The following is a 24,769-nucleotide window of genomic DNA, read 5'->3' as shown; positions in this document are numbered from 1 at the left end:
TACTGTGTAGACTAGGCTGGCTTCCACCTGCTTCTTTCTTCCAAATGCTGGGATTAAAGGTATAAAGGTATGAACCACCACGTCTGGCTTTAGAACATTTTAAGTTTATTCTTTGACAGTTACGTACGTGTAAGCAGTATATCTTGATCATGTTAATTTCTTCTTCCACCACCAACCACTACCATAAGGACATTTTAGTGTTTACTAGTGATAGATAAACAATTGATTTTTCCCTAGCAATATTAAGCAGATAGCTACAAATTCAACTTATTATGTAGATGCTGATGACCTCCAACTCTGGATTTTCCTGGCTTTATCTCTCAAGTGTCACCAAGCTTGGCTCTTTTGTTTGTTTTTACTGTTGTAAATGGCCCTCCATACATCACCCAGTAATGTTGTCCAGTGGTGTGAATGTGAGAACCATTCATGTAAGCCCGTACCTTTAATGCTAGCCTAGGGTGGTAGAGACAAATACCAGGACAGTCAGAGCTATGCAGAGAGCCCCTGTCTCCAAAAACAGCAAGTGTGTAAGACTCACGTGTTAGATGCGCTTTGCTCAGGCAGGGTTAGCAGTGCTGTCAGCCATGAGTCAGCAGCAGGGTTAGCAGTGCTGTCAGCCACGAGTCAGCAGCAGGGTTAGCAGTGTGTCAGCCATGAGTCAGCAGCAGGGTTAGCAGTGTGTCAGCCATGAGTCAGCAGCAGGGTTAGCAGTGCTGTCAGCCATGAGTCAGCAGCAGGGTTAGCAGTGCTGTCAGCCATGAGTCAGCAGCAGGGTTTGCAGTGTGTCAGCCATGAGTCAGCAGCGGGGTTAGCAGTGTGTCAGCCATGAGTCAGCAGCAGGGTTTGCAGTGTGTCAGCCATGAGTCAGCAGCGGGGTTAGCAGTGTGTCAGCCATGAGTCAGCAGTGGGGTTAGCAGTGCTGTCAGCCATGAGTCAGCAGCAGGGTTAGCAGTGCTGTCAGCCATGAGTCAGCAGCAGGGTTAGCAGTGTGTCAGCCATGAGTCAGCAGCAGGGTTAGCAGTGCTGTCAGCCATGAGTCAGCAGTGGGGTTAGCAGTGCTGTCAGCCATGAGTCAGCAGCAGGGTTAGCAGTGCTGTCAGCCATGAGTCAGCAGCGGGGTTAGCAGTGCTGTCAGCCATGAGTCAGCAGCATGTTATTAAAGAGTCTCCAGAGAGAGACACATAGTACATAAACATTAGCACAGAAAGGAGCTTATGTGCTGGTTAGTTGTAGATTTGAGAGCAGAGAGCCCAACCTCTCCCACTAGTATAGATTAGTCCATTGCTTGAGTCTTTACAGAGGAATCCTGTTGCAAACGCCCATAGTTGACTAGATTCAAATGCCAACGACCGACTCCACTGTGTGTGTTTTCACATAAAAATACAAAAGTAGTGTGTCGTTCTTTCCTATTTCTCATTTCTATCAGAATTAAAGGCAAACATTTTGATTCTGGATCAAAAATAATCCAGGAAAGCTTGATTCAGTAATCAGGAAAGCTTGCATGCAACTGCTTTAATGAATCTGAAAAGGATTTGTTGAGAAAGATTTCGAGTCACTATGAAAAATTTAGGATGAATGCAGTTGTAGGGCTGTGTTTTTCTGGATTCTTTAGTGTTAGTGAAACACACTTTGTAGCCCTGGTAGACCTTGAATTTGCTATGTAGTCCATGCTGGCCTGGAGCTCACGGAGATCCACCTGGGATTAAAGGCATGTGCTATCATGCCTGGCAAAGACTGTTTGTTTCCATTAAATGGCTCGATTCATACAGAATTTGCTTTCCTAAATGATATTATTCCAGAAAAGCTCATTTGTTTAGATCTTAGAAAATCATGTATTTTAAGAAATTAAATAGCTTGGTTTTTTTTTAATGCAGACATTAAAATTAAGCCCTTAAAGAGCTTATAGTTGGTTAACTTATCACAGCTGTCACTTGAGTTCAGTGAATTCAGTTATTCTTTCCTCCTTGTATTTGGCTATAAGCATTGATCTGAGCACAGTTTAAAAACACCCAGTCTGGATGTCGTGGTACGTGCTTATAACCCAAACCTTCACAGACACACTATATAAAAACATTTGGCTTATACCTTAGTTAAGGTTTTCATTCATTTACCTTAACCAAGGCAACTCTTATAAGGAACACTGTTTAATTGGGGCTGGCTTACGGGTTCAGAGGTTCAGTCTAGTATCATCAAGGCAGGAGCATGACGGCATCCAGGCAGACACCGTTCTGGAGAAGGAGCTAAGAGTTCTACATCTTGCTCTGAAGGAAACCAGGAGAAGACTGTCTTCCAAGAAGCTAGGAGGAAGGTCTCAAAGTCCAGCCCCCCACAGTGACACACTTCTTCTAACAAGGGCACACTTACTCCAACAAGGTGACACTTTCTAATAATAGTGTTCTTCCCTGGTCAAGCATATGCAAACCACTGTAGCTTACAACTGGAATTAGTCAGTCAGCTGACAGAGTCTCCTTATATAGTCCATACTTGTTGAAATTCAGCTCCTGCTTCTGCCTTGTAAGTTCTGAAATCACAGGTTTATGTCCGCAGCCCTGAGTTTCCTGCTACAAGAGTTCTGAAGATCCTAGCCGATGGGATGGCTGATAAGACAGTTCTTAAACTGTGTTTGTGTTGACACCAGTTCTTATGTAGCACAGTCTGGCCTCCAATTCCCTATGTGGTAGAGGTTAGCCTTGAGCCCCTGATCCTCCTGACACCAGTTCTTATGTAGCACAGTCTGGCCTCCAATTCCCTATGTGGTAGAGGTTAGCCTTGGGCCCCTGATCCTCCTGCTTCCTTGGATTGCATTACTGTGCTCCGTTTTATACAAAACCCCAAGACTTTATGCATTCTAGGCAAGCACTCTGTCAACCAAGCTACATCTGCCCCATCATGGGCTTAAAGTCTTATTTAGAAGCTAGGTTAGTGTTCCCTTTAAGTTTTTCATTGTTTCTGGGTGATGGTGGTGCACACCTTTAATCTTAAGCACTCAGGAGGCAGAGGCCAGATCTGTTTTGAGCCCAGCCTGATGTACAGAGTGAGTTCTAGAAGGAAAAGGAGGGAGGCGCGGAGGGAGGAGGGAAGAGGAGGATTGAGAGTTTTGGGGGCCTTTGCAAGAGCAGCCAGTGCTCTTGACTGCTTGAGCAAGTGCAAGTGCCTCTTCCCCACCCCGCTTATGTGATATTAAGCTCAGTGCTTTCTGGCATGTGAGGAAGGTGACTCCTGAAGAGTTGCGTCTGCAGCCGCCTTCTTCTTTTTAAAGTTGCAACAGTTTCTGACTTTTGAAGGTATGTGAATCATTCATATAAAATCTTCTGAAAAAAAGAATCTTAGCCGGGCCTTGGTGGTGCACACCTAAAATCCCAGCCCTCAGGAGGCAGAGGCAGGCGGATCTCTAAGTTCAAGGCCAGCCTGGTCTACAGAGTGTGTTCCAGGCAGCCAGGGTTATCCAGAGAAACCCTGTTTCAAACAAACAAGATTTCTTTGTGTAGGTTGTATAAAAGCATACATTCATGTACACATTTAGAGTTTGCTTTAGGGTAATGAAGGCAACAAATGTTCCCGTCTCCTCAGGAGCTAAGATGAGCCATCCTGTTGGGGTTTCTGCCAGGCAGGCAAGGCTCCCGCTGTAGCTTATGATATCAGCTACTAGAGTTCTGTCGAGGAGTGCTGACATTGGATTAGATTTGACAGTTTGCTTCTCAGTCTGAATATTTAAGTTTTCCTTTTTCTACATGTCTAATAGCCAGTGCCTGGGGACCAAGCAGTGTATTTGTAGACACAGGCCCTGAGCGGTGATGGAAAGACCTTTCAGGGGGTTGTGAACACTCAAGCTCTGCCCAGTCTGTGCTTGAAGCTCAGGGAGTGGAGACTATGAGGTTGGTTTCCTCACTATAATCTTCACTTCCTTGTTTGGTAGCACTGATCTTCAGGATAGAACTCCAAGGTTTACCTCGAACACCCATGCTTTGTTAATAATCTTTTTATCTGCTGATTCTGACCATGTTTAGTGGTATTTATACGGTTGTCTTGAAGCCTAGGGCTGAGGCATCAGTGTGCTTTAGTCAATGGATGTCTGTGTGTTTGGGTGTAATCTAGAGAACTATGGTAGACTTTCTTGGTTAGAAAAGAATTTTGACAGGCAGTAAAGAATTCCCTTATATAGTTGTAAATATGAAATAAAGCCTGTTGAAGTTGAGAGATCAGAGCTGAGATGGTTCAGCAGTTAGAGCACTGGCTACTTTTTCAGAGGAGTGGGGTTTGATTTCTGTAACCCATATGGCAGCTCACAGTTGTCTTTAACTCCAGACCCTGAAGATCCAGTAGTCTCTTCTGGCATTCCCAGGCACCAGGTATGCACAGACATACATGCAGCTAAAACACCCTTATATATAATTTAAATTAAAAAAAAAACCTACATATCTAGAGCTTCATGCTATAAATGACAGTGCATACTTGTAATTCTGATATTCAGAAAGCACAGGAGACTTAAGAATCTAAGGTTGTTCTCAGCTATATAATGAATTCAAATCAGTCTAGGCTGTATGAGACCCTGGCTTATTAAACAAACAAAAGTAAAGAAAGAATCAGTGAATATATTAATTGTGATATCGAACTATTCTTGCATTCCTGGCAGCAGAACCCTCAATTATGGTATAAAATCCTTTTCATGGTTATTACATTTGAGGTGTACACATTATTTCTTATGGAAATCATCTTGGTTGATTGGTAGATTGATTTTGGCTTTTCAGCCCAGGTTAGCTTGAAACTCAATAACCTAGTCTGGCTCCAGACTCATTCATAGCAGTCCTTCTGCCATAGCCTCCTAAATACAGAGGTGTTAGGCCTGAGTCACCAAAAATACCTCAGTGTAGCCAAGGGCAGTCTTGAACTCTTCCTTGCACCTCCCTTCTCCGTACTTCTGAGTGCCAGGATTAACAGGTATCTCCCCTCAGACCTGGCCTACAATTTATTCTTTTCCACTGATCTATTTGAGGTGTCATGTTGGGCTATGTAGTTTCGTTTTGCTTTCTTTAGACAGTATCTATTGTAGACCCATCGGGCTGTGGACTGGTTCTGTATTTGAGGCTATTCTGGATGCTGCTGAGTACTGAGATTAAAAGAGTGCTTTAACAGCTGACTCTTACTAACATGGAGTCATTACATGTAACTTTTGTTATTAAAATGGCTGTGTACTTCTTTGGTACAAAAGCTAACTTTTTTAAATGTCATAGTTTATGTTATGGTGTTGCATACACAATTTTCTGTTCAATTTTGACCCTCCAAAATCTAGAAGGGGTTACAAGGAAGGCTCTCCAGACCCTGATCTCTACCACCCATCATACCTTCTGTTCTTTATGCATCATCTGAGAGACAGTTCCTACATGTGAAAGTGTTTGTCTTGATCCTTTTTAGTGACTACTTTACAATTGAGTGTCTGGGTGATGGGTGTTGTTGTTTTTCCGATATTTTTGGGGGGGCGGGGGTCTGGCTTTTCACCAGTTTCTTGCAGTTTAAGAAAGTGTTACAGAGACTGTTCTGTGTTACCCACCTGTGGATATATACATAAACTAGCCAATGTTTTAATAAGACAAGTCCTAGAAATAGGATATATATTAAAAATCTGGTAGAAGTGTCTAAATTTCCTCTTCGAGAAAGGTTTATGTGAGTGTTTAATCCTGTTGATTATGCCACAGTTTTTCTCCTAGGCGCTCAGTGATGTCCTGGGATAAAACCTATTACTCATTCCTAATTATAGCTACAAATCTATAACCCTTGTAGCTTTAACATGAGTGGGTTATCATAAAGATGGAGTTCTTTATATGTTTAAATGATTGTTATTTCTTTTTCTTATGGACTGATTGTTAAATGTTTAGGCACATGTAGCTTAGTGGGTAGAGTACTTGCCTAGTATGCCGAAAGCCCAGGTTCGACCTCCAGCACAGCATAAAACAAACAGGATGGTAGCAGACATCTGTTGTCCCAGAATTTGGAGGTAAAGGCAGGACTGTCAGAAGTTCATGGCCACCTAGGCTGTATTGCATCTGCCTCCAAAACAAGACAAGACAAGATAGAGAGCAAAAAGAAAAGCTGAGCTTCGGATAATATAACCACAACTAATTTTTTCATTCTTTTTCCCCTTGTGATAAATGATACAAACCTGCTGTTGTTATTGCTGAGTGCTGCTGTTTTTTGGTGTGGTTGTATCATGTTACTTCTTGAGGCTGATTGGGTGTCTGGTTTTTGGAAATCACAGATAGTGGCTCGTGTTAGTTAAAATGGATGCATGGTGTTTTCCAGATACACACCCACAAGTGCAACTTCTGGGTCATGTGTATATGTATGTTTACACTTTGAGAAAATACTAGGCCGTTTTCTATAGTGGCAGTGTTTTTCCAGTGTACTGGCAGACTGAAAACCAAGAGTAATGACAGTCCTGTGCTGTTGGGGTGCCTCAGGGTCTCCCTGGCCAATAACTCATAGGGAGCTTTCCCCTGCTTGTCACTGAGATTTTTCCGTTAATAACCTATGTCTTCTGGGATAAGCACTGTCCTTCCATGTGCATACCTGAGTTCAAACTTGTTTTTGTTGTTTTGTTTTTTAGAAATTATATCTTAAGCTAACTTTTAAAATCTCCTGTTTAAATATTTAACCCCTTTTACTTCCCTCTATCCTTGCCAGCACACTTAATTATTGTCATTAATTTTAACTTGAACATGTTTAAACAGATGTGATGTCCAATACCTTTCCATCTGTGTCCTCTGGGAAATGTTCGTGCATACTTTTCATATTTTTAATTGGATTTTTTTTTACTCTTGACTTTTGAGAACTTTATTATTTTTTAATGTGTGTATGTGTATGTGTGTGTGTGTGGTGTGTGTGTGTGTGGTGTGTGTGGGGGTGGTGTGTGTGGGGGTGGTGTGTGTGGGGGTGGTGTGTGTGGGGGTGGTGTGTGTGTGGGGGTGGTGTGTGTGTGGTGTGTGTGGGGGTGGTGGTGGGGGGAGTGGACTGTTTGCACCTTTTGTTTTGTGATGTGTGCTTCAGTCAGGGTCTCACTGCATAGCCCAGGCTTTACACTTCTTTTCTGCCAACTGTCTTAGTCTCTGGTGTGTTGTCTCTGTCGTGTTGTCTCTGTCGTGTTGTCTCTGTCGTGTCACAGGAGTAGGTGCCACCACACCTGGATGTGAGTTCCTTTGTATTCCAGAAAAAAGAATTTTCAAATATTTACTTCCAATTTATAACTCGTTTCCTTTACTCCAAAATGATGTTTATATACAGGTGGGGAAATAACAGGATGTCTTTCAGTGATCAGCTTCCAGGGGTTGATTCTCTCCTCTATGGTCTCCAGTGATGAACTCTGGTCATAAGACTTGCTCAGTGCTTTAGTTCCAGTCACTCTTGCTGTGATGAAACACTATGACCAAGGTAACTTAGAGTAGAAAGCATTTCATTGGGAGCTTGCTTACAGTTTCAGAGTGTCAGTCTGTGACCATTATGGCAGGATGCATGGTGGCAGGCAGGCAGGTAGATTCCGTGCTGGAGCAGGAGCTGATAGCGTGAAACTCACGTGGGATCCCACAACTTACAGGTCTGAGCATATAGAGATTGGGTGTGACTTTGGCTTTTGAAACTTTATTTACAACTTCATTTTCTTATGGTTATATGATACTCTATTATATGAATTTATTCCCTTGTATTTTAGCTAGTATGAATATTCATGTACATGTTTTGGCCTGGAGATTATCTTTGTTAATTTTAATTTTATATTACTATGATAAGACACCATGACCAAGGAAACTATAGGAAACAAAAACGGTTTATTGGGGCTATGGTTTCAGGTTAGTGTCCATGACCATCATGTGTATGATATGTAGCAATGTGTATGACCAGCAGGCAGACGTGGTATCAGAGCAGTAGCTGCAAGCACACGTGTTGGTCTGCAGCATGAGGCAGAGATAAAGCTAACTGGGAATTGTGGGAGCCACACTACCCAACCCTTCTCAAACAGTTCTGCCAACTGGGGACTGAGCCCTCCTGTATGAGATTACGGGGCTGTTCACTGAGTCTAGCACATACGCATTCTCAGTTCTCTTATGTATGTTTCCAGGAATCAGACTTCTGCTTTATATGCTAACTCTGAATGACATTTGAAGAACTGCTAAACTATTTTCCAGAGTAGCTGTACCATTTTACACTTCATCAAAACTATATGCGTGTTCACATTACCTTACCGGCACTTGTCGTGTCTTTTCTCAGTGGCACTGTCCTAGTGGGCAGAGCCACACATTTCTTTATTATAAATAGAACACTGGAGTCTCTGAAAGGTTGCTTTTAAAACATAATCCACTTTTTTTTTTTTTTTTTTCAAGACAGGTTCTCTGTGTAGCCCTGGCTGTCCTGGAACTCACTCTGTAGACCAGGCTGGCCTCGAACTCAGAAATCCGCCTGCCTCTGCCTCCCAAATGCTGGGATTAAAGGCATGCGCCACCACTGCCTGGCCATAATCCACTTTTATGTTAACTCTATTATATTTGGTCTTCGTTTGTCACCTTTTTGTCATTGATCTCTATGACATGAATTATTCTTTCTTTGCTTCTCTTTGATTTTTCTAGTACTTTGAAACTGTTTAATAATTCTGTGTGTTCAGTTTTTGGGACAGTTTTGTCAGGTAGCACCATTTAGCCACACACTGTTGATCAATCCTTCCGTAGCCTCCTCAGTACTGGCATTGCAGTGTGTGCTAACACGCATGCCCTGGTATTGTTTATATTGTCATTTGTGTATTTGTATATAGTTCTCTTAGCAGTATAGATACAGAGCACTGAAAACATTGCAACTCAGGGTTATTCAGATGTATGTGTGATTACTTCTCAGTTGTAGATGGCAGGAAAGTGTTTAGAGAGGACATTTATTTAGCTCAGTGCTTCTAGAATACAAACTGGGCCTTTGACTGCTGCATGGCCAGCCATGTTGGTCATTCTAGCACTTGGCTTTTTCCTCTATTACTGGTTTAGGATTTTCCCAGTTGTAATGTGACCACTAAGATGTATCCAGCTTCATTCTGTGCAAAGACTGTCCCATTCTGATCACTGTGCTTTGCTAGGCTCTTCCTGTCCTGTGTAGCTCAGGCTCACTGTAGAATCAGAAGGTAAACCTTCACTTTGAGTTCCTGAGCGGTAGGCAGGCAGGCAGGCAGGCGGGCAGGCAGGCAGGCAGGCAGGAAGAGAATTTTCTCTTTACTCCAGTGCAAAACTGGCCAGGGCCAGATTTCAGGGGATAGTTTCCTTGGCATCTCTCTGATTGACTTTCTTGGGCATCTTTTTTCCCGTTGCCCCTCCCTCGAGTTGTGTCCTCATTTTCTTACTGGCATTCCCCCTGGGCTTGAGGATGGAGCTCTTGTAAATGCTAAGAATGTCTCCCACATTCCTCCTGTTATTACCTGTCAAATAGAAAAAACAAAACGAAACATCTGATCTATAGAGTGTAGTGAGTCAAATGCTGGGAATTTGTAGGACTGTTCATCAGTTGCCAGTGTGTTGCGTTTTTAAGTAGATAGAGCAGGTTAAGGTCTTCTCCAACATTAGGGAAGACTGCTCTTGCTGTGAATACCGTGTGAAGCTGTCTGACAGCTGGAGCCACACTGTGAAACGTGTGAGTAGATGTTGAAAGACTAGCCTCAGTTGTCAGCACCTTGACATCGCACTAGAAAAGGCACGGACAGGAAGGATGGCGAGGAAGCCATGCTCCCTTCTCCATCCTGCCTTTTTTTTTTTAAATCTTAGCAGTTCAATTTTACCAAAGAAGATTTGGGAGCTGGATGCTGGGCTAAGTTAAGGCCTTAACTCAGAGAGACAGAGAAAGCATCCAGTTGAGCTTCCTTCACAGCTGACACACCAAAATGAACTCCAGGCAATCTCAGAAACCTCCTCAAACTGAATGTCCCTCCCTTCTACTTCCTGTTTGTCTCTCCATCCATCCTCCTGACTCCCGTTTACTCTCTCTGGTTTTTTCTATGCTCACTCCCTGTCAGCTGGTTGCTGGCTTCTCCTCTAGAACAGTGGTTGACTTTATTTAATCCTGTTTATAATAAGCAGAAAGCTCGAGGACTAAAGGTCCGTGATAAGGCTGAGCCACACCAAAGCTAGAAACAGGATTTTCCAGTGAATAGCACAACCCTGGACTTCACAGTGTGATCAGATGTCCTGCAACACTGCTTCTCTTTGCCGAGCAGAGGTCAGCAGTGCTTTTGTTTATTTGGAACCACGTGGGAAAGACAGTTGAAGACAGGCTCCTCAGGCTAAGGAGCCCACCTTTGCTCTAGCATCTCTCTGGGCCAGCTCCAGTAAATAACCTTTCTGATCACATCTCTGTTGTGGAATGTGCTGGGTTTCTGCTTGGGGTAGGATTATAACAGAGCAGCTGCTTTACCTGTGATTTCAGGGCCTGTCTGGGTTGTCAATTCACTTCTGGTTATTTTTTCTTTGGTGATTGCTTATACTGGTATACATGGGTCTCCTAGCTTGGGTTTATTGCTGTGAAGAGGCACCATGACCAAGGCAAGTCTTACAACCAAAGACATTTAATTGAGGCTGACTTACAGTTTCAGAGGTTCAGTCTATTATCATCGTGGTGGGACGCAGGGCAGCGTCCAGGCAGACCTGGTGCTGGAGAAGGAGCTGAGAGTTCTACATCTTGATCTGCAGGCAGCAGAAGCAGATTGTGTATCTCACTGGGCATAACTTGAGTATATAAGACCTCAAGGCCTGTCTCCATAGGTGACACACTTCCTCCAACAAAGCCAACATACTCCAACAAGGCCACACCGTCCAATAGTACCACTCCCTATGGGCCAAGCAGTCATGCATATGAGGCCATAACTATTCAAACCACCACAGCAGGCATGAACTTACTCATGCTACTTACCGCGGTGAGTTCTCTTAGTCCTCAGAGAGATTTCCATTGGAAGATTATGTTTTCTTAAGATACGGATTTTAGAATTATAAAACCAGTATTTACCCAGTAGCCAGAATCTTTAGTTATCAGTTGTGAATATAAAATCAATAATAGGCAAATGTTAAATGTGTCATATTTACATTTAATATTCCAGTGTTGAAAGCACTTTGCAGGCTCATGAATTTAGGGTCCTGTACAAGTGTCTTCTCCTTTGGCCTTATTTAAGATAGAAGGACAGTATAGAATAGATATAATTTTTAAAAACGTTTTTAGTTTAGTGTGTGTTTGCTCATACATATGTGAAGGTTAAAGGACACCGTTGTGGAGTTCACCCCCACACTTTCAGTGGTTCTGCCTCTTCAGTGAGACTTTTGCTTTCATTTTTCTCACTGAGAAAATGGAACCAGTCAAATCATTTCTCTTCATGTATATTTTTTTACATTTAGTTATCTTAGAGTGTGTGTGTCTATGTAAGTCAGAGGACAGCTTATGGGAATTAATTCTGTCTTCTATCATGTGGGTTCTAGTGATTGAACTCTGGCTGTCAGGCTTGGCAGCAAGACGCTTTATCAGCAGAACAGCCTGCAGGCCCCCGCATATGTGCTTATTCCCACCCGACTTTACTTCTGTCTGTGGTGTTGCATAGACTTTCTCCTATGATCTGAATGACCTCGGAGCTGAGGTCAGTCTCTGGACGTGTAGTTAGATGCCTCTCACTTGCTGAGTTAAGGACATAGCTTAGCAGTCTTCCACTCTACTGTGTTATCCATCAGGTTTTCTCTTAGCTTATTACCATTCATGTATACTTTAGTGATAATTCTTTATTTAAAAAACAGACTTGGGCTGGAGAGATAAATCAGTCATTAAGAGCACTGATTGTGACCCAGGTCCAATTCCCAGCACCCATATGGTGCCATGACACCGGAAGTGCAGCTGCAGGTGGGATCTGATGCCCTCTTCTTGCCTCTACAAGCACTGAATGCACATGTTGCACAGACAGACATTCAGGCAAAGCTTCCATCCATAATAATAATTATTTTAAAATTAAGAAAAACAAGAACTATTTTTCTTCTAATTTCCTTCTAGCGATACATTCCATTTTCTTTTCCTCTGCTTAAAAAAAAAAAAATGCCTGGAGTGTTTCAGTTCCTTCTTTTCTGATTTTTTTCTCTCCTTTCAGCCTTGAACCCCATCGAACTAGCCAACTAGGTTTTTCTATACCACGTGCTATAAAAACTTCTGTTAGCATGGTCACTAGTGATCATTGTAATAGCAGAAATAGCAAGTGGTTCCAAGTCTTGCAGAGTCAAAATGAATGACCCCTCAGCCCCGTGGGCTGTGTGGGGTAATGGTAAGACAGGAATCATTTCCTCCTCCTCTAGTGTCAGAAAAGACATGTACAGCTCTTGGGGATCCGTGGTTTGTATCAGTGAAAAGTGATGCACCATGTAGACCAGGCTGGCATGGCACTCATAGAGATCCCCCTGCCTCTGTCTCTGGAGTGCTGGGACTAAAGGTGTGGACCACCACAACCCTGAGTTTTATTCTGTTTGACTTTAAAGCAAATTCTGTATGTTGGCCAAATTGGCTTCAAACTCAAGATTCTCTTGTGTCTGCCTCCCAAAGAGATAGGATTTCAGGACTGTGCTATCATACCCAGCTAAAATCAGTATTTTATTTTTTTGTTTTTAATTTTCATTGTATGTATATCAGTGTTCTCCCTGCATGTATGTCTGTGACAAGATGCATATAATACTTCCAGAGGCCAGGAAAAGGCATTGGGTCCCCCAGGACTTGTGAGCCACCACGTGTGTGTGCTAGGGATTGAAACCAGGTCCTCTAGAAGAGCAACTAACTGCTGAGCCTTCTTGCCAGTCTCAAAAGTCAGTATATTTCTGATAACAGTTTGGCAATCCGTACAAGAGTTTTACACATGTACATATCTTGGGGTTTACAGTTCTATTATTTGTATGTAATGTATATATGTGAGGGCAGGAATGTGTTAACTGTATGTGCGTAGTGGTCAGAGGACAACTTTCTGAAGTCAGTGGCACTCAGGCTATAAGTAATTTTACCTGATGAGTCATCTTCCCAACCTTGAAGACAGAAACAGTGTCTCATGTAGCCCAGGCTGGCCTCAGATTTTCCATGTAGCTGAGCATGACCTTGAACTCATCCTTTGTCCTCCTTTGTGCTGACTTGGCACTGTGTTCTTGGCTTTTCTATGGCTTTTGTATTAACAACGAGTTAAGTAACTCTCGGGCCCAATCTGAGGACTAAGAGCAAGAGTAAATAATGGGGCAGACAGAGTTGTGCTCTGGAGGAAAATGATGAAAAGTGTAAGCTAACTGAGCTGGGTGACAGGGACCTGCAGTTAGTTAGGATGCTGTGTACAGCCTCAGTCCAGTAGTGCAGCTGCAGTCTGTTCTATTACTGAGTTCTGTGGGGAGGAGAGAAAGGATAGAACTCTGTTCATGCGCCCAAGAATTGAGCTGCTTTTAGTATCAGATACTTATACAGCATTAGCTGTAGAATGCCAAGACTTTAGAGATAATATGCACAGTAATGTGTCAGTTTTGGGCAAGACATACAAAATTATGGAAGCAATCATATTCAATATGAAGTTTAAAATATAGAAGTTAGAAGAAATGTGATTTTGATGCTTGCTTTGATCTTTTAATGCATGATAAGTATATTTGCTTTAATTTATATTGAATGTTTCGGGCCTTTTTCTTCACTCTTCCCCCCACCCCCCACCCCACCCCCAGACGGGGTTTCTTTGTGTAGCCTTGGCTATCCTAGAACCAGCTCTGTAGATTAGGCTGGCATCCAACTCAGAGAGATGTGCCTCCTGAGTGCTGAGATTAAAGGCATGCACCATCACTAACTGGAAAACTTAAAAGTTCTAAACCTAATCATTTTTATTTATACGGTTATTTTATGCGCTTTAGTATTTTGTCTGCTTGTAGGTCTGTGCACCATGTGCAGTGCCTGTGGAGGTCAGAAGAGGGCTTCAGATCCCCTGGTGTTCCGGGTGTTTGTAAACCACCATGTGGGTACTAGAAACCTAACCCAGGTCAGCTTGCAAGAGTAGCCTGTGCTAGTAATGGCTGAACAATCTCTAGCCTTCATGTAATATTTTATGGCTCTGTTCTCATGTCATTAAATACTATTTTATAGAAAATTCCCATTTTAAAGATAAATATAGCACCAGGAATGTGATGCAGTTGGTACAGTGCTTACCTATCTCAATTCAGCAATATCTCAATTCAGTCCTTGTACTGCAGTAAGCAGGCCTGGTGTTGGACACTTTTAATCCCAGCACTTAGGGTGTACAAGGCAGGAGGACCAAAAGTTCAGTCTACTGCATTGTGAGTTTATTAAGACCAGCTTGGGCTGGCTGCCTGATAACTTATCAAAAAGAGATAAGCAGCAGCTGGTCAGAGCAATGCAAATTTGATAGTGGATCCGTATATAAAACGTACATTCCTGTCCTCTTCCACTGCTGTTTTTAAGACTGTATAGCCCTGGCTAACCTAGAGCATGCAGGCTCTAGGTTAATTAATCTTTGATTACTCCTCCTGCCTCAGCCTTCTGACTGGAAATTACAGACATGTACAACCACAGCCAGCCTGTAATTTTCTGTTTTAAAGATAGTTGGAAAAATGATGAAACTATATTGTTGCAGTTGTTTTTAAAGATTGCATAGTTAATCAAATTTGGGATTAAGTAAACCAGAGTTCATTAATGCCTGAGGGTTGACATTTAGAGATAGGTACTTTAGTTTCACTTCCCCCAAGACAGCAAGAAATATTCTGTAACTGAAAGATGATTATTTTTAGCTTTCTGTTCTGCAGTAAGGCAGAGTAGCAAAAGTAACAGCCATTAGCTGAGCTCTGTGTTCTGTATCAGGCCTCACAAGTCTCGCTTTTGTGTGCCTAGGATTTGGCTTCCGGCGTTCTGAGTTTGTGTACACAATGTGGTTCCTCTTTTTTCTTTTTGATTTAGTTCATCTCTTTGTGGAATAATTTGCAAAAACTTTAAAGGGTGAACTTCGTACAACCCCTTCTCTGTGTATTCTGTATGTCTAGGTCTTGTTTGTCTTCCCTAGAGATGGGCATGGGCCTTTGGCAGCCTGTACTTACTAAGCAAGGGTGTTGAAAAGTCATCTCCCTTAAGAGTCATAAGTACTCCCCGCAAACATCGTAGGTCCTTACTGATGCACACCACCAGAATGTGAAACCACCAAGGTTTCACAATGACACAGAAGATGCATTGGGAATTTGCATGACTTCTCTTTATGCTTGAGAGCTGAGAGCAAGTTATCTAACATTTCAGACCACTGAGTGGCACTAACTGAGGGACATTTCTCCTATACCCCAAATAGCCAGTATTTAAACTCCTTTCTTAGCAAAGTTTCAAACTATTGTGCATTATAGAACTTTAAGAATTCAAAATTGAATTCAAAATTGATGACAATTACTCAAAACACAGGTGATTTAGCTTCAAACCCGAGACTTTAATGTTATTTCCTATTTTATTTAGGAAAGCAAAGATCTCCTATTTGTGTATTGAAATAATTGTCTTTAATAAATGATTCTTTACCTAAACCTGTTATAGTCTGGATTCTGTATCTACATGCTGTTATAGACTGTGACAAGTTTAGGCACGAATGATTTGTTACATATATGAATAAATTAAAAGTTAGATAATGGGTTTTGTTGTGGTATTCTCATCATACATGCCCAGGTTGTTGGCTTGTTGGCAAGTGCCTTTACTCACTGAGCCATTCCGGTGCTGGCCACTTTTGTTACTTTTATTTTTATTGTAAAACTATCTCAATGATTTTAGTTTGCATTTTCAAAGTTAAGATTGTTGAGCATCTTTTGACAGATTTTGAGCTACCCATGTCCTTGACTTAAATGTCTTCAGATTATTTTATTTTATTTTAGTTTAGTTAGTGACCTTTATGTGTGTTCTGGGTAAAAGTCTTTGAATGGATTTGTAAAATACTTTCTCCCATCCTGTGACTTCTCTTTTCATTTTTTTAACATGTTTTTTTCTAAAAGCCTAATTTTTATAACATCCAATTCATTAGTGGTCTTGCCTCTTAAGTGCTCACTTTGATTTTGCCATTTTTAAGTGAAATACTTAAGTTTAACTCTGTGATATTAGCAAATGTACTTTCAGATTATTTTCTATTTCATTTAGGAAAATAAAGTTCTCCTATTTGTATAGTGAAATCAATGTCTTTAATAAATCATTCTTTACCTAAACCTGTTATAGTCTGGCTTCTGTATCTCCATAGTAGATCTCCCCAGCAGCAACTTTGTAACTGACTTAGGAAGAGGTAGTTGCTTCCATACTGTTTTCTCCCCGCTAGTTTTTAGTAACACCTAGTTTACTTTGTATCTCTAAGAATTTGCCTAGTTTAGGCATCTTCTATACGTAGAATAGAACTATTCACTATTTCTTATATCCAGTTTATTTCACTGGGCATAATGATTTCAGTTTTTGTTCACATTTGTATAGTCTATCAGAACTCCATTCTATTGCATTTTATGCAAAATAATACCCACATCACACTTTTTCCATTCTTCTGGTCACAGAGAGGTTATTTCATCTTTCATTTGTAGATAAAGCTTTTATGAACATTTCTGTATATGCAGGTTTTCTTTTGGTTTCTATTCTTGATTCTTTTGTACAGTGTACACCCAGAAGTAGAATTATTGGTCTCTTGTGGCAATTTTGTGTCACCAAACTATTCCATAGTGGCTGTACAACAACACTTATTTTACATTCCTACCACCAATGTACACAGATTCCAGCTTCTCCATTTTCTTACACTAGATAATTTGTGGTGGTAATTTTTTTTTGTGGTGGTTGTTGTTGTTGAGGGTAGTGTTTCTTTAGGAGGGACTGGTTTGGTTTGGTTTGGTTTGGTTTGGTTTGGTTTAATATAACTGTCCTAATAGGTTAAAGATTACCTCACTGAGATTTTTGGTTGGCATTTCCTAAATGAATAACAGTGTTGAACATCTTTTATGTGTTTATTGGGCTTTTGTATCACTTGGAGAAATGCCTGTTTTAGGACAATGTCTTTTTTTATTGGATATTTTACTTATTGACAGTACAGATGTCATCTTCTTTCCCCATTTCCCCTCCTTAGAACCCCCTATCCTATGCCCCCTCTTCCTTTATGCTTTTATCTCATTTTGATTACATGCATGTATTAAGGTCAGTTCTAGGTTGAGGGTCTAGAAATACAATAGATGCAAATAGTTGAGGAACAAGCAAGACAATAAACACAAATAGTCAAAGAGCAAGCAAGGCATTAAACCCAGCTATGTGAACACACCAGTGATCACTGTTTCTAAAGGCTTATCAGGATGACCAAAGTATCTGAGCCTACTTCCCTGTCCTAGCCCAAGGTCATTTTTATGTTTGAAGACTACTTCCTTGTTCTAGCCTAAAACTTAGATTCCTGTCTGAAATTACTTCTTTGTTCTAGCGGGACTATGGAGTTGTTCCTTGGAACCATCATATACCTTCTTTTTTCAGATGGCTTTCAGTGGCCTGGAGCTCTCCAAGAGAGCTAGACTAGAGTCTGGCTAGACTAGACCGGCTATCCTGAGAGCCTCAGGAATCCTGCCTCCACCTCCCAAGTGCTAGGTTTAAACAGAAACTCAAAATCAAAATTCCCTATCTTTGCATGACCGGCCCTTCACTGACAGCCAGTACCCCAGTCATTTAAATTGGTTTGTCTTTTTGTAGCAGTTTGTTGATTTGGTTTTTCGTGACCAAGTCCTGTTGTAGAATCCAGACTAGCCTTGACTTTACATTCCTCCACCGTAGCCTACTGAAGACTGCGGTAGTGGAGGCTGTTGTGCCCAGCTGTCGGACTTTACACATGTTGAATATTTATATTTACCTAGTATGTGTTTACAAGACTCTGATTCTGTGGGTTATCTTTTTATTCCGTTAGTAATGTACTTTGTTTAACATATGAAAGGTTAATTTTTTAAACTAGAATTTTGCTTCATTTTTCTTTTGCCTGAGTTTTTGTGTCATTTAAGAAGCTATTGTCAAGTTCAAAGTCATGAGGGTAATTAGTTCCCTGTTTTCTTCTAAAGTTTTAACTTGTAAATTTAGTTTTCCACTTATTTTGAATTAAGTTTTATACACAGTGTAAACTAAAGACTCATCTCCGTTCTGTTGTCAGTGAATACCCAGCTGACCGTATCCCCCCCCCCCCCAGACCCCCTATTGTTGAAGAGATCTTACCCTTATGAAGCAGTCTTGCCATGTTGTCAGACCATGACCTTAGATGCCTGCCTTTATTGCTGGGCTCCAGATGCTCCGTGGATGTTATGTCCCTCCAGGTTTGTTTAGAACTCAGTATGTTGAGTATTATATAGCATGCTAAGACTGGAAAATCAGAATCTCTTCAGCAACTGCCTTTGTTGCTTGTTACTAGATACAGCTGTATTTTTGCAGTTATACTGAGCTTGGTCTGTGAGGTTTACATTCCATTATGTCTGTGTTTTGCCTATAGGCTGACAAAGATTTCTTGTAGGATTTTTTTTTTTTTTTTTAAAGAAATATGTCTTTTTTTTTTTTTTTTTTTTTTTTTAAATTAGTTGGTTTGGGCTTGAAAAAGGCTGAAAAGCCTACTATTTGGCTCAGAATGGGCTTAAACTTGTAATCTTTCTGCTTCCTGCTGAGGCATGTGGTCCATTCAGTTTATCCTTTTATTTTTATTTGTGTTTTTATATTTGAATGTTTTTCTTATGAATAGATTATAACTGCCTCTTTTTTAAACAGTGTCTGATATCTGCTAGTCTCATAATATCATCCCTTTAATTAGCTTATCTGATGTTATTGATGTGTGGGTTTTTGTTGGATTTATTTGGTTGGTTGGTTGGTTGGTTGGTTGGTTTTAAGACAGGGTTTCTCTGTGTAGTTCTGGCTGTCCTGAAACTCACTGTGTAGACCAAGCTGGCCTTGAACTCAGAGACCTGCCTGCCTCTGCCTCCAAAGTGCTACATAGTCCTGGCTGGTCTGGTACTTACTGTGTAGACTAGGCTAGCCTAGTCTTACAGAACTCTGCCTGCGTCGCCTCCTGAGTACTGGGATTAAAGGAATTGCTACCATACCTGGCCCAATAAGGTTGTTTTTAGTCTACCCTCTTGGTATTCATTTTTCTTTTATTATTTATTGCTCTTCTCTTCCCATTTTACCCCCTAAAACATGCTTTTTATGTCTCTTGCTCTTTTTTCCCCCTGTAGTGGGATATGTGGTATGTTGTTTTGTCGGGTATTCTGAGCCTTGTCACATATATCTTTCAATCATAGATGACAGTCTATCCTTTAGAAGTATTGTCAGTGGGTGTGACTTCCATCCCTGCCCTTCTGGTCTTAACACTGTTCATAAGCTTTGCTTCTCTGTAGTCTTAAAACTTTGCATTTTCCTGCTGTTTTAGAAAATGGTGGTCTATTTACAGACACAGTGGTTCATTCTATTTCCCTGTTGTTTGCTTTTCTGGTAACCATTCTTTGTGGGCATCCAGATTTTAGTGTGGTGTCATCTCTGCATACAGACTTCAATTTGCTGTTTCTTTAAGCCTAAGGGTGGAGGTGAATTCTTTTACCTCTTATATATTTCTGGTTTGTTTAGGGTTTTTGTTGTGTTTGTCTTACTGAGCTAAGAAGTCCCAGCTGATAGTTTTTGTTGTCGTTTTGTGTTTGCTTATTTATTCATACTTTAAAATGTTACCATGTCCCATTCTGAATTATACAGGCCTAGACCTGCTACTGTCCAGAGAACACTCTATTGACTTGCTGACCCACCATGTCTTTCCTTAGCCTTCTTTTCATTTGATCACTTTTAAGACTTCTTGCTGTCCTTGTGTTTGCTCAGTTCCTTGGTGACAGTTCAGTCCTAATGAATATGATTTGTTGAACACATAGTTTGTATCTCCTGCTTTTCATCTCATTTCTTGTTATTTCTTAACTGATACCGTTCCCAGAGCTGTTCTTTCCGTTCACCAGAGGTGCCAGTGCTCTCATCCACTTCTGTATCCACTGCCCAATTTCACCCCGGCCTCCTCCTAAGCTCCAGGTCAGGTCAGCTTGGTCTTCCTTCCTTCCGTTTTTTCTTTATGATTTACTTTTATGGGGAGTCTTGTGGAAGAATCAGGAGGATTGAGGGACCCAAAGGATATAGGGACTCCACAGGAAGACCAACAGAGTCAACTAACCTTGACCCTTGGGGACTCCCAGAGCCTGAACCACCAACCACAGAGCATACATAAGCTGGACCTAGGCTCCTATCCCCATTATAGGTAGCAGCTTGGTCTTCATGCGTGTTTCTCAACATCTGGAATGAGGCTGTTCCTGCCTCTGTTGCCTGCCTTTGGATCCTGTTCCTCTAATCAGGCTGTCTTGTCTGGCCTCAGTGAGAGAGTGTATATATGCCTAGTCCTGCAGTGACTTGATGTACCAAAGTGGGTTGATACCTGGGGGGGGGGGGTGTCTCCCTTCTCAGAGGAAAAGAGGAATGGGGGGAGGAGATGCATGATGGGGCGGCTGGGAGGAGGGGGCAGTGATTGGGATGTAAAATGAAGGAAATAAGTAAATGGAAAAAATTACTTTTATTACCTTTAATTATGTGTAGGTATATTTATCTGAAAGTGGGTATGTGCATATGAGTGTAGGTACCTGCGGGGACAGAGGTGTCTGATGCTCTGGAGCTGGAGTCACAGACATTGTAGTTGCATGATGTGGGTGCTGGGAAGCAAACTTAGGTCCTCTGGAAGAACAACAAGTGTTAACTGCTGAGCCATCTCTCTAGCTCCTAGATTTGTTGGTTGTTTGGGTTTTTTTTTTTTTGTTTGTTTGTTTGTTTTTGTTTTAATAACGTTCTCTACCTAAGTAGGAAGAAGCTATAGTGAACAACTGAGGAAGGAGTTTTACCTGGAGGCAAAGCTCCTTAGAGGACTGCAAGTAAGAGGATGAGCTCATACTAATAGGACCTGGGGTGGCTCAGTGAGTAAGAGCACAAACTATGAGCATGAGTTTGAATCCCCAGTGTTTGTAGAAAAAAAAAGCCAGGTGTGGCTAGACCTGCCTCCAACCCAGCAGAGAGGCAGGGGACAGGTGGATGCCAGCATCTCTCTGGCTAACCAGCCTCACTGAACTTGAGCTTCAGGTTCACTAAGAGCCATGTCCCAAAGATAAAAGAGCAAATGCAAGAAGACATCTAACATTGTCTTCTGGGCTCCACATGGACACACACACTACACAGCCCTAAATCTCCTAAAGTTAGAATTCTGTCTAGGTGACTGTGTCTTTGAGCCTTGTTCTGAAAATAAGAATGAATATGGAGAAACTTCATGATGCTGTGTTTAAGCAAAGTAAGCTATAGGAATTAAAGGAGCATTCTCACACCATGTTGAAGAGCAGTGGAGCTGAGCACAGCATTCCCATCTAAAACCTCAGCACTGGAGAGACTGATGGAGATCCAAATCTGGGTACACACTGAGTCTGTCTTTCCTCCCAAAGCAACCAGTGGAAAAATAGCTTAAAAACAACAAACCAAACCAAAGTGACTGGGTGTGAAGATCTAGCATAGGATCCTTATATTAGCACACAAACCTGTGAAAAGGTGAAAAGTACATTTTTTTAATTTTGTTTTTTTGAGGCAGGTTCTTTCTACATAGCCCTGACTGTCCTAGAACTCACTATGTAGACCAAACCTGAAACTCAAGGATATCTGCCCATCTCTGCCTCTCAAGTGCTGGGATTAAAGGTTTGAGCCACCATTCTTTGGCTTGAAAGTATGAATTATTTAACAAATAGCTGAAAACAATTTGAAGTAACAGAAATTTAGCTTTTTAAGATCATATACTAAAATAAGTTTCAAATGTATAAAATAATTATATAGAGACAACAAATAAAAAAATTTGTGTACTGGTCTTAGTATAAGATATACAAAGGAGATGGTTAATAGAGTAAGCTACATAAAAATTTAGCAGTCAACAGTTGTTGATTAATTTTTGTGTACGTCTGTGTGGGTACATGTTCATGTGTGAAGGCACACATGTTGTGTCACTCAGGAATGTCAGTGGACAATTTCTGATGTGAGTCCTTGCCTTCTACTTCTTCTTCTACATTTGAGGCAGGATCTCTCTTGTTTGCCTCTGCATGTTTTCCAAGCTAGCTGGCCTTCCAGCTTATGGAAGATTGTTCTGGCTCCACCTTCCATCTCACCACAGGAATGCTGGAACCACAGACAGGAGCCAGCACATCTACATCTGTCTTTTGCAGAAATCCTGGGAATCCAGTGATGTCACTGGACTTGGTCAGCAAGCATTTATAACTGCTAAGCTATCCCTCTGGCCCAGATTTAACTTTTATACCATCCAGAAATGCAGCCAAAATGGGGAGGAAACTATCAGACTCTAAGAAATATTTGTAGCAAATTTCCAAGGATTTTAATATTTTTACATATGAAACCTTTATGCAGATTTGTAAATAGGCACAGAATAAGATTAGACAATTAACTAAATAAAAAATTAACAAAAACAAGCATAGAAAAAAATTTAGATATAAATTAAACTACTAAGTAGTTACTGAGAGACACATATTAAATTGGCAGCGACTCCTTTGCTGACCATAACAAGGCAGTTACTAGATGAATAAAATGTTGCGGGCTGTTACATAAACACAACTACTTAATATTCTTGTATTATTATTCATGAAATTATTGGAGTTGGGGGGACCCAGGAGAGAGAGAGATGCCTTCCACCTTCTTTTTTGAGACAGTTTCTTATTGAGCCTGAAGCTCCCCTGTTCAGATGCATATAGACTGGTCATCAAGCCCAGGGATCATTTTGTCTGTCTCAACCCTGGGATTACAGCATACCAACATGCCTGGCCTTTTACATGGGTGCTGGGAATCCAACCCAAAAGTCCTGGAAGCACCACACCCACTGAACCATCTCTGCAGTCCATGAACGTACTTTTTGACCATGAAATTATACAGCTCTGAATTGACTGGAAAGTGGGAGATATGTAGATCTGAGTCTGGCTCGACTTGTTACATATAAGTATAAAACCTTTACAGCTTAGTCATCACTAACTTCAGTGTCACCATCTGAAAGGAGCTTCTAGCTTTTCTTCATGGTGGTCAGGTGAGTTGGAGACACTAGATGGTAGCTGTTAGTGTTGTTGTGGTCCATCTGGAGTATCAAAGAGTGACAGATGTCAGTGGGTAACATCAGAGGTTTATTTCTCCATGTATTACTGCCGTGGCTATGCCTCATGTTCTGTGCTCTGGGATGGAGGCAGTGGGGAGAAAAGCGATGGAACTTAGAAGGCTGCTTCACTTCGTTGAGTAAAGGGTTATGTCGTTTGCACAGAGTTGAGCCAGTGCACCGGGGTTGACATTATTTTGAACAAATATGCTGTTAAAGAGTATGTACGGTTATGATGGCCTTTTCAGTGTCACAGACTAGGGTGAGTCAAGAGAAATGGCTGATAGAGAGGGTGAAGGCGTCCGTGTTTTCTGATACTTGAAAAATGGTTGCTCTGAATAGTGAGATTAGGCCTGTGCTTTATGGTACCAGTGGGTGGGATCTCAAGCACTGCAGATGTTAAGTCATTATAGGACAGAAGAAGTAGCCATGTGTTTTAGCCAGCATCTTGTCATTCTAAATCTGCACCCATCTGAAACTTCACAGTAGTCATATATATTTGAAAATGAGTCTAAATTTTTGCCTAGTGAATAATATGAATTTTTGTGTGGGGGAGATTATTTTAGCACTGTAGTAGAGCAGAGCCAAAGATTTAAATTGGGCCAGGCCTGTTTGGCAAAATATCTCCATACAGTATGGATACTCTGAGAAGGAAGCTAGCTGCTAAGGTTACTGACAGAGGGCAGTGTTTGCCTTCCTGCCTGCTGCTCCTTGTTTATTGGTAATTGCCAGATTGTTACCAGACTTACAGTTGCACTAACTTTTTCTGGTTAGCAACTGTTCCTTGGTGATAGATTCTTTAAGAGAAAGCCTCTCTCCACACATGAAGCAGAAATGCAAATCTAGCCTTTAAGAGATGTTGCTTCTGCACTGAGATGTAATTTTAGACCTGTGCTCTTTTCCATTGCTGGTTGTGCAGATTTTTCGATGAAGCATGCTGCATTTGGTGTGGTTTATGTGTTTCTTTCAAGTAGAACAAACCCAGTTAAGCAAGAGATTGAAATTAGCCAACAGTTTCTCTGCAGTCATAGCCCACAGCCAAGAATTATGTGGTGGCAACTCTTAGTGATTCTTTGGTAGAAAATTATCTTGCAAAAGTGCAGTTTTAATTTTTCCCCTGAAAGACAGGACCTCATATAGCCCAGAATAACCTTAAACTCAGTATATAGCTGAGAATAACCTTGCCCTTTCTGAACCTCCAGCTCCTCCCTCTTGAGTACTGAGATTACTGATGTGTGCCACCACACCCAGTTTATGTGGTACAGGAGTTCACTAGGCAAGCAACCTACCAATGGAGCCAGTTCCCAAGCCTGATACTTTATAATTTACCTTTGTTTTTGGTTTTGTTTTGGTTTTTGGTGTTTTTTGTTTTTCGAGACAGGGTTTCTCTGTGTAGTCCTGGCTGTCCTGGAACTCACTCTGTAGACTAGGCTGGCCTCGAACTCAGAAATCCGCCTGCCTCTGCCTCCCAAGTGCTGGGATTAAAGGCGTGCGCCACCACTGCCCAGCTCATAATTTACCTATTTATTCAATAAATAGTTATTTAGTGCTTGACACTCAAGA

General features: G+C 41.4%; 1 protein-coding gene across 5 annotated transcripts in view; it reads left to right on the top strand.

Annotated features, from left to right (window-relative positions):
• Positions 1-24,769, top strand: part of Pias1 (protein inhibitor of activated STAT 1) — a 126,047-nt gene that overhangs the window by 45,806 nt on the left and 55,472 nt on the right. The gene's annotated exons all lie outside the window — the stretch shown is intronic.

This window comes from Arvicanthis niloticus, chromosome 26 (assembly GCF_011762505.2).
Source record: "Arvicanthis niloticus isolate mArvNil1 chromosome 26, mArvNil1.pat.X, whole genome shotgun sequence".
Classification (NCBI taxonomy): Eukaryota; Metazoa; Chordata; class Mammalia; order Rodentia; family Muridae; genus Arvicanthis; species Arvicanthis niloticus.
This window is presented reverse-complemented; position numbering and strand designations above follow the sequence as displayed.